Raw genomic sequence first — 10,553 nt, 5'->3', positions numbered from 1 at the left:
TATACCTGTGGTGTTTACAGCAGCTTTCGCCAGGTTCCTGTTTGTTGCCCATTTCCTCACTCTCATAAGAATTCCTTCACTGTGGATCGGTACTTTCTGTTGCTGGATTATTGGGAACGCTGTTTATATTGACTATTCAGCTCTTTGGAAAAATTGGCCTTGTTCGCAGTTTTTTCAGGGAAAGGGGAATATTAATTTCCGTGGCCGGAATTTTTCAGTCTGAACCCGCAGCAGGACCAGAGTGCCACTGAGATCTCCATTCACATCGGCAGGTTCGGATGGTCCCGCTGGTATGACGGGCAGGAAAATTCCAGCCATTGTTACTAAAGCTGGGGGTGGGAATTCTCTGCAGGACTGAAGGAGCACTGCACTGTCAGAGGCGTGGGGCGGGATTCTCTGATCCTGAGGCTAAGTGTTGACGCCGCTGTAAACACCGTTGCGTTTTACGACAACATCAGCTGGCCCCCAGGAGCAGCGATCCTGAGCCCTACAGGGGGCCAGCATGGCACTGGAGCGACTCACGCAGCTCCAGCAGCTGATATCGGCGTCAAACGGGCGCCAACGGTCTGCGCGTGCGCGCTGCGGCCGGCGCGAGCTCGCGCATGCGCGGTAGCTTCTTCCTCCGCGCCAGCCCTGACTCAACATGGGGACCTACAGGGCCGGTGCGGAGGAAAAGAGGCCCCCACCAGGAGGGGCCAGCCTGCCGATAGGTAGGCCCCGATCGCGGGCCAGGCCACGGTGGAGGCCCCCCCCCCCCCCCAGGGTCGGATCTTTCCCCCCCCCAACCAGGCCGCCCCCCCACAGGATGGACGGCGAGATCCCACCGGTTAAGACCACATGTGAATGGCAGCGGCGGGACTTGGACTATCTCGGCGGCCACTCTGCCCATCGCGCGCGGAGAATCGCTGGGGGGGGGGGGCGCCGCGAAGAGCGGCCCCCGACCGGCGCCGATCCACCGCCAATGGCGCCAATTCCCCGGTCACCAGAAAATCGGCGGACCAGCGTTGGGGCGGCATCGCGTGAATCGCGCCCGGCCCACCGATTCTCCGACCCGGCCCCGGGGTCAGAAAATCCCGCCCGCTGTCTTTCAGTGAGATGTTACACTGGGGTCTGCCTGCTTGGGTGGGTGTAGAACAGCGATGGGAAAACTGCGCCCGGGGGCCACATGCGGCCCATCTGGTTGCTGAGCGGAGCCCACGCCCACGAGACATTTTGTTGACCATTGCCTGCACGCAGGGTTGCCACATTCCGTTGATTTACATATTTCAAAAGCGATAGGGCATTTACTTTTCTCCTGTACCAGATACAAAGGAACCCAAAGTCTTGCCTGCAGGGCAGTGAGTGACCACCTTGGTCAAACTGTCCACTCAGTCTGATCCATTAAAGTTTCAGTGCCTAAATCATACAGAGTGATCTGTCTGTTATTAATGGCTCAAAGATCAAGTGCGATATTACAATTGGAGAGAACCTTTCACAGTTAGTGATGGTCCACTGAGCAGTTTGAAGTCCGAATCATTACTTACAGCTGACTCAACGCAGGAAGGAATCCCACAGTGCGCGGAATCATCATTGACAGAAATTAGAAAGCAGCTGACAGATTCACAATGAGCTTCTGAAGGGAAACACCAACATTCAAGAATGACAAAAAGAGGAAGTTTTGTAATTTTTTTTCAAAAAAGATTAGCTTGTGGAAGGAATGAGAAGTGATTGGATTTTACAGAACCCGTCAACGTGAGAATTAGCAATCGAGTTTGTGGTGCCTCGACACTTACACCAGAGGCTTCCAGTCATAAACAAAGCGGTTTATTGATGAAAGGGACAGGCAGCTCGATAACGGACATGGGACACGTCACAATTTGCTCTTCAGCTCCCTGGTCCACAGTGCCCGGGTCCTGATTCCAGGATTCCTCGCAGACTCCCCATGGGCCGCTGTTAGCGCACCCCCGTGCAATTGGCCCTGAGTCAGTCACGTGGTTCATGGAGCCTGTCCCCATGAAGGGGCCATGCTACCATGGATGGTGAGTTAAGACGTTGTTATGGGCCAGGGTTTAGAGAACCCCAAAGTGTATCATGGAGTTCACCTGACCCGCAACTTTTAATAGATTGTGGTATGGGGAGCACACGGCCCACTCTACAGGTGTGGTACAGCAGAAATGGAAAAGTATTTTTTAAAGCAAAACAATGTTTATTCTATGAACTCAAGTTAACCTTTTTAAAACATACAGTGAACATCTTAGCAACCATCAATTCAAATACAACCCCCAAAGAATACAACACTAAGTAAACCTTAATAACTTTCCAAACAGCATCCAGAACACAAAAGAAACACCTTTTAACAGAAGCACATTAGGTTTACATTCACTAATGAGAACATTTATAATTCTGAATTCACCAAATGATCAAGAGATCGTCTTTTGATGGCAGAGAGAACAGCAGTACACCTGCTCTGTCTGGCTTCAGCTCCAACACTGAAAACAAAACTAAAACACACCCTGCAGCAAACAGCCTAAAATGAAAGTAAAAAGCTGACAGACAGCCTAGCTCCACCCACTCTCTGACATCACTGTAGTAATAAACACCCATTTCTTAAAGGTACTTTCACTACAGATACTTATATACACACCCATTTATAAACACCCATTTCTTAAAGGTACTCTCACATGACAAAGTGCAATATTGATGGTAAGTGACAGAAACAAGAGAAAATCGGACAGAATAGGGTATAAAATATTGTAATATTGCACCATCACGTTTTTGGTCAAATAAACAACTTATATTTGTAAAACGCCTTTCATTTAATAAAAGTGGGTCACAGAAGTCTTATAAAACAAAGTATGTCACTGAGGAGATAGCAGGATGGCTGACCAAATGGGGTGGCACGGTGGCGCAGTGGCTAGCACTGCTGCCTGGCGGCGCCGAGGACCCGGGTTCGATCCTGCCCCCAGGTCGCTGCCTGTGTGGGGTTTGCACATTCTCCCCATGTCTGCGTGGGTCTCACCTCCACAACCCAAAAGGATGTGCGGGGTAAAAGCAAAATGACTGCGGATGCTGGAATCTGAAACGCAGGAGAAAATGCTGGAAAGTCTCAGCAGGTCTGGCAGCGTCTGAAGGGAGAGAAAGGATGTGCAGGGTTGGTGGATTGGCCACACTAAATTGGCCCTTAATTGGAAAAAAATAATTGGGTACTCTAAATTTATTTTTAAAAAGGATGGATGGCCAAACGTGAGGTCAAAGAGTGGGTTTTCAGGAGCAATGAATAGAATTCATAGAATTTACAAGTGCCAAAGGAGGCCATTCGGCCAGATATCCAGATCAACCCCAATCTAATTGAATGGCAGAATGGACAGACTCGAAGGGATGAACTCCTGTTCCACCAAAACAATGGGAAAATGTCATTCATTTTCCCTATTACTGCCTCAGCAACAACGGGCGCCTGGAATACTGTTCAATCCCGGATTCTGATAGGTTCAGCTGAGAACTGGAAGACATGCGTTGCCTCGTGTGAGCGAATGCGTGAGGCAACCCGAGAAATTCATAAGAAATTCGAAAAAGGGCCGGAGGGGGAGAATCCACGACCGAGAATCCAGATTTTCAATCCACTCTCTCTTTAGCCGCGCATAACCCCAGTCTAGTCTGGAACAACATCCTCTCTTGTAAAGTTTTTATGAAACCTCCCCGCTCGAGAAAGATTTGCTAGCAATAGGAAAATAAAAATATTAAAATCTTGTGCGTCGGTAGTTTTTATCGATCCATCACTGGCAGCTGTGCCCCCAATTTGCTCTAAACATCTCCCTCACACTTTCCTCCTTCGAATCAGGGCAGTACGGTAACATTGTGGATAGCACAGTTGCTTCACAGCTCCAGGGTCCCAGGTTCGATTCCGGCTTGGGTCACTGTCCGTGCGGAGTCTGCACATCCTCCCCGTGTGTGCGTGGGTTTCCTCCGGGTGCTCCGGTTTCCTCCCACAGTCCAAAGATGTGCAGGTTAGGTGGATTGGCCATGATAAATTGCCCTTAGTGTCCAAAATTGCCCTTAGTGTTGGGTGGGGTTACTGGGTTATGGGGATAGGGTGGAGGTGTTGACCTTGGGTAAGGTGCTCTTTCCAAGAGCCGGTGCAGACTCGATGGGCTGAATGGCCTCCTTCTGCACTGTAAATTCTATGATAATCTATGATGAATAGGATGGGAATAGAGGGATACAGACCCCGGAAGTGTAGAAGATTTTAGTTTAGACGGGCAGCATGGTCGGCACAGGCTTGGAGGGCCGAAGGGCCTGTTCCTGTGCTGCACTTTTCTTTGTTCTTTGTAAGAGACTATTAACTAAGGTAGAAGCCCACGGAATGGAGGGATAATTATTGACATGGCTGGCAAATGTATTGAGTGGCAGGCGATGGATGTGGCTAGTGGTGTCTAACAGGGATCTGTGTTCGGGCGGCACGGTGACACAGTGGTTAACACCACGCCAAGGACCCGTGTTCAATTCCAGCCTCGGGTGACTGTCTGTGTGAAGTTTGCACATTTTCCCCTGTTGCGTGGGTCTCCTCTGGGTTCCTCCCACATTCCAAAGGTGTGCAGGTTAGGTGGATTGGCCATGATAAATTGCCAATTAGTGTCCAAAAAGATGTGCAGGTTAGGTGGGGTTATGGAAATAGGGCGGGGGAGTGGGTCTAGGTAGGGTGCTCTTTTAGAGGGTCAGTACAGGTTCAGAGGGCTGAATGGCCTCCCTCTACACTGTAGGAATTCTATGATTCTATGATTCAATTGTTCACATTATTCATTAACGACTTGGATAATGGCATAGAAAGTCATACATCCGAATTTGGTGATTACACCTGTTGGGTGGCATTGTAGACCATGCAGATAACATAATGAAGTTACAAAGGGATATTGATTGACTAGGTGAATGGACAAAACTGTGGGGCAGATGAATTTCAATGTAAAGAAATGTTAAGTTATCCATTTTGGATCAAAAAAGTATACATCAGGGTGCTGATAGATGGTATGAAGCTAAATTCAGTGAATGTTCAAAGAGATCTGGGGATTCAGATGTATAGATCTTTAAAATGCCACAAATATGTGCAGAAAGTAATCAAGAAGGCCAATCGAATGCTGGCCTTTACACCTAGAGAACTGGAGTATGAGGGTGCAGAGGTTTTGCTGCAGCTTTACTAAACCCTGGATAACACCCCACTTGGAGGACTTTGAACAGACCTGGGCATCACACCTTAGGAAGGATATTTTGGTCTTGGAGGGAGTGCAATGTCGTTTACAAGGATGTTTCCTGGACTTCAAGGGTTAAATTATGAGGAGCGATTATGCAAAGCAGGCCTGTTTTCTCTCGAATTTAGGTTAAGGGGTGATCTGATGGAAGTCTTCAAGATATCACCAGGGAAAGACAGGGTAGATCAAGATAAACTGTTTCTACTGTTTGGAGATTCGAGAACTCGGGGACACATAGTAAAAATTAGGGCCAGACCGTTGAAGAGATGTGTTAAAAAGCACTTCTACACACTTAGAGAGTTAGAGGTTTGGAACTCACTCCCACAACGGCAATTGATGCTAGATCAGTTGTAAACTTTAAATCTGGAGATAGATAGATTTTTGTTTGGCAGAAGTATTAAGGGTCATGGGTCAAAGACAGGCAGAGGGACCGGGCCACTGATCAGCCAGGGTCTCATTGAATGGCAGGACAGGCTCGAGGGACTGAATGGCCCACTCCTCTTCCTGGGTAATGTATATCTGCATTTCTCGTCGGTGCTTCTTACTAGAAGGCTGCTCCTAATGGGGAGGTGGTGGTAATGCAGTGTTGTCACTGGACTAGTAATCCAGAGGTCCCAGGCTAATGTTCTGGGGACAGGGGTTCAAATCCCATCATGGCAACCGGTGGAATTTAAATTCATTAATAAATCGAGAATTGATTTGGCCTCAGTAATGGTGACCATGAAACTACTGTTGATTGTTGTTAAAACCCGCCTGGTTCCCGATTGTCCTGTAGGGAAGAGGAATCTGCCATCCTTACCTGGTCTGGCCTACATGTGGCTCCAGACTGTGCGGCTGCCCTGTGATATGGCCTCGTATGCCATTCCATGCAAGGGTAATTCCAATTGTCTTCCCGCACCTAGTGGTACATTGAGGCAGACTTTCATCTGAATCCATAACTAGTAATTTCTGGAACTGGGAAGGCATGGTGTCACAGTGGTTAGCACTGCTGCCTCACCAGCCAGGGACCAGGGTGCAATTCCGGCCTCGGATGAGAGTCTGTGTGGAGTTTGCACATTCTCCCCGTGTGTGCGTGGGTTTCCTCCGGGTGCTCCGGTTTCCTCCCACAGTCCAAAGGTGTGCAGGTGTAGTATTTGGCCATCTAAATTGGCCCTTGTCCAAAGGTTGGGTGGGGTTACGGGGATAGGGCTGGGGTGTGGGCCCAGGTAGGGTCAATGGACCGAATGGCCTCCCTCTGTCGTGATTCTATTCTATGATTCTATGAGTTTGCTGGTCTGTTGCCAGCTTATAGCTTGAGGTGCACCACTCTATGTCAAGCATGGCTGATCAGCAGTCTCTCCAAGGGCAATTAAGGATGGGTAACAAATGCTGGCCTCGCCAATGACACCCACCGTAAAGATATTCCCCGTTGCAGCGGTTAAGTGCCGGCGCCACGACAGGAGAATCGGCACGAACCCCTCACCGATTCTGGTACCAGTGAGGGGCTGGCACCGGCGCCACGTGAACCACCCGCGAATCACATGGCAAACGGCCACAGAATCGCCGGGTCCTGGGACGCGCATGCCCAGGGCTGACGGCCTGTAATGGTTGCGCCGGAAAACATGGCGCCGGCCGTGTGCGAACCCTAACCCACCCACCCTGACCCCACAGCCCACCCCCTGGCCACCTCCCACTAGCACCCCCCCCCCCCCCCAGCTCTAGCAGAAGCGCCCTGACCAGCGGCACGGATCCCGGATGAACGCTGGGCACAGTCCACGGCCGGCACGCCAGGTTCCCGACCACTGGGAGCTCAGGTGGCCCGCGCCGTCGGGAACCCGACCCATCGGGGCGGAGCATCCCGGGTGGGCCGGCCGCTGACGCGGCAACGGCCTTGCGACTGCGAGGGGCGCTTGTCCCGGCGATGCCGGTTTGGAGGGGGCAGAGCATCGCGGACCGGCGTCAAACCGTCGCCTGCCCCGATTCTGGCGTCGGAAGCCATTCTCCGCCCGATCGCCAATCCCGATTCTGCCGTCGGTCTGCGGAGAATCCAGCCCAACAAATCCAACGCAACATGCGTAATGTAACATCCGCAATGTAAATGGTGGAGACCAGAAAGTTGCTCTTCCGACACTGCCTTAGCAGGCAGCAATATAGTTCAGATAGTCATCCATGCGTGGCCTGCATCCTCAGGAAATCATGTGCAACACTCAACTGAACTTCCGATCTGAAGGAATGCAGAGAGGCAGTACAGAATAAATGGTACAGCTTTAAACGGCGAGCAGGAATCAAGACATTTGGGGCATTTATATACGGAGAAAGCAGCAGGCCAAACTGATATGTTTTTTTTTTTAACTGTGAAAACATGTTGCAAAAAAAAAAGATCCAAAATTCACAAACTGCAAACATCCGAAGAGGAGAAGGGGAGTTGAAGGAGATCTCGTTAACAGTGTCTGAATTGGGATCACCGTCACAGGTTTTATATGGGTTCTAAATGAGGGCTTATTCCACTAACTTTCAACATGAGAATGTCCAGAATATATTTGTCTGTCCCTGTTCCATGTGTTGAATTACAAACTACATGACCTCAGCCAGGCACTAAAGGGAAACTCCATCTCTTCAATTATTAGCCTAGGGTGTCTGGCTTTGAAACTGTCAAGCTGTCAGACCAGCTGTCAAATGAAGGTGATATGGAACAGGGACTTTTTCATGGTTCAACCTTGTTTTAAACTCATTAACGAGGCAGGGTTGGGAAGCATGTGGAAAAATCCTGATGCTGCAAGTATTTATTTTCTGGAAGTATTAACCGAGCATCGTTTGGACATTATTTATAATTAAGAGGAAAGTTGCTGCAACTACTTCATCAGAATTCCATTTTGAGCTGACAGATATGGTTGTTGCTGAAAGCTGACCCACTAAAAGTGGGACCAGCACAACATGCCATCGATATAGTTGTCTTTTCTGCACGATCTGCACAGCAACAACACCTTTCAAAAGTGATGCATCCAAAAATTTGCACCTCTAAAAAGATCTCATCGCACAGCACCAAGCTGTGATTAGCTTAAATATTCCCCATTTTTTAAAAACTAACAAAGTTGTTCAGCTCAACTGTGACAAATTTAGGTGTCACCAGATGTCCAGCGAGTAACACTCCCGCCTCGGGGTCAAAAGGTCAAGTCTCACCCCATAACTTGAGCCGTCATTGTAGTTGCTGCACCCTGGGAGGTGACATCTTTATGGGCGAGATGTTAATTAGGAGCCCAGTCCGCCCACTCGGGTGGAAAAATAAGCTCCCACACCCTGGGCGTCATTCTCTGACCCCTCCAGCGGGTCGGAGAATGGCCGTTGGCCGCCGTGAATCCCGCCCCCGCCGGTTGCCGAAGTCTCCGGTACCGGAGATTGGGCGGGGGCGGGAATCGGGCCGCGCCAGTTGGCGGGCCCCACCGCTCAATTCTCCGGCCCGGATGGGCCGAAGTCGCGCCGAGAAATTGCCTGTCCCGCCGGCGTAAATTAAAGTAGGTATTTACCGGCGGGACAAGGCGGCGTGGGCGGGCTCCGGGGTCCTGGGGGGGGGCGTGGGGCGATCTGACCCCGGGGGGTGCCCCCACGGTGGCCTGGCCCGCGATCGGGGCCCACCGATCCGCGGGCGGGCCTGTGCCGTGGGGGCACTCTTTCCCTTCCGCCTCCGCCACGGCCTCCACCATGGCGGAGGCGGAAGAGACTCTCCCCACTGCGCATGCGCGGGAAACTGACAGCGGCCGCTGACGCTCCCGCGCATGCGCCGCCCGGGAATGTCATTTCCGCGCCAGCTGGCGGGGCAACAAAGGCCGTTTCCGCCAGTTGGCGGGGCGGAAATCCCTCCGGCGCCGGCCTAGCCCCTCAATGTTGGGGCTCGGCCCCCAAAGATGCGGAGCATTCCGCACCTTTGGGGCGGCGCGATGCCCGTCTGATTGGCGCCGTTTTGGGCGCCAGTCGGCGGACATCGCGCCGTTGGGGGAGAATTTTGCCCCCTATTACAAAGACGAGCAAGGCAGGCCTCTCCAGCGACCTGGCCAATATTTATTCGTCGGCTGCCATGGGAGCTTGCTGCACGCAAATTGGCTGCTGCGTATCCCACGTTGCAATAGCGACACCAACCCAAACATACATTGGTTGTAAAGTGTTTGCCAACATTCCAAAGCTGTGACGGGTACTAAGTAAACACAAACATTTTTTATTTTAAATAAACAAGTAAAACCTTTCAAAGAACCAATCAATTGGATAAGTGCCTATGAGGCTGTAGCCTAGTCTGCGGCCTGTTTTGAACGGTATCTGGTTTACATGTAATCGCAGAGTGGTTAACTGTCGCCTATCAGTCCGCCTATCCACACAATTATCGAGCTCCAGGGGCCAACAATGAATTCTGTCCTCAGGTGGTCAGGAAATATTAGCACAATGGTTAGCACTGTTGCTTCACAGTGCCAGGGACCCAGGTTTGGAGTCTGCACATTCTCCCCGTGTCTGCGTGGGTTTCCTCCGGGTGCTCCGGTTTCCTCCCACAAATCCCCGAAAGACGTACTGTTAGGTGAATTGGACGTTCTGAATTCTCCCTATGTGTACCCGAACAGGCGCTGGTATGTGGCGACTTGGGGCTTTTCACAGTAACTTCATTGCAGTGTTAATGTAAGCCTACTTGTTACACTAATAAAGATTTTTTTTAAAAAATTAATTACATTTTGTGTGTCCCAAAGGAAGGAGATTGTTTTCCGATGAGAAGATTCGTCATAAGCATTGACCAGCTCTCCCCTCCCCCCGCCCCGTAGAGGTATCATGTACTAATTCAGAGTTTCCCAAACTGATTCCCGCGGAATTAGAATCTAATTGATGCCAAAAGGTTGAAGCAAATGAATCAAAAAAGTTTGTAGAATCACATCGGTCTTACAGCAGGGGAACCGGCCTGTTGACCTAACAAATCCATGTTGGTGTTGATGTTTCACGCGAGCCTCCTCAGTAGCTCACTCTATGAATATGTCATCCTATTCCTTTCTCCCTCAAGTGTTTATCTAGTTTCCCCTTAAATACATCTCTGCTACCCACTGTGGTGACATACATCACTGTAAATACACAAGGGGTTAATGTAAATACACCACGACTAAGTAAACACTAGAGGGAGCACCAGAGACGTCATGACATGCAGACATACAGCTCATGAACACATAGAATAGGACACGACCAATGGGCAGTCAAGACACCCAGAGGTGACACTACCACAAGGGGGCATTACACAACCCATATGTAAGGATAGGGCACACATGCTCTGTCTCTTTCCACAGGTGACACTTAGAGAGTAGGACAGGGGCAGATCAGAAGCATCACACC

The sequence above is a fragment of the Scyliorhinus torazame genome, chromosome 9 (assembly GCF_047496885.1).
Source record: "Scyliorhinus torazame isolate Kashiwa2021f chromosome 9, sScyTor2.1, whole genome shotgun sequence".
NCBI lineage: Eukaryota > Metazoa > Chordata > Chondrichthyes > Carcharhiniformes > Scyliorhinidae > Scyliorhinus > Scyliorhinus torazame.
This window is presented reverse-complemented; position numbering follows the sequence as displayed.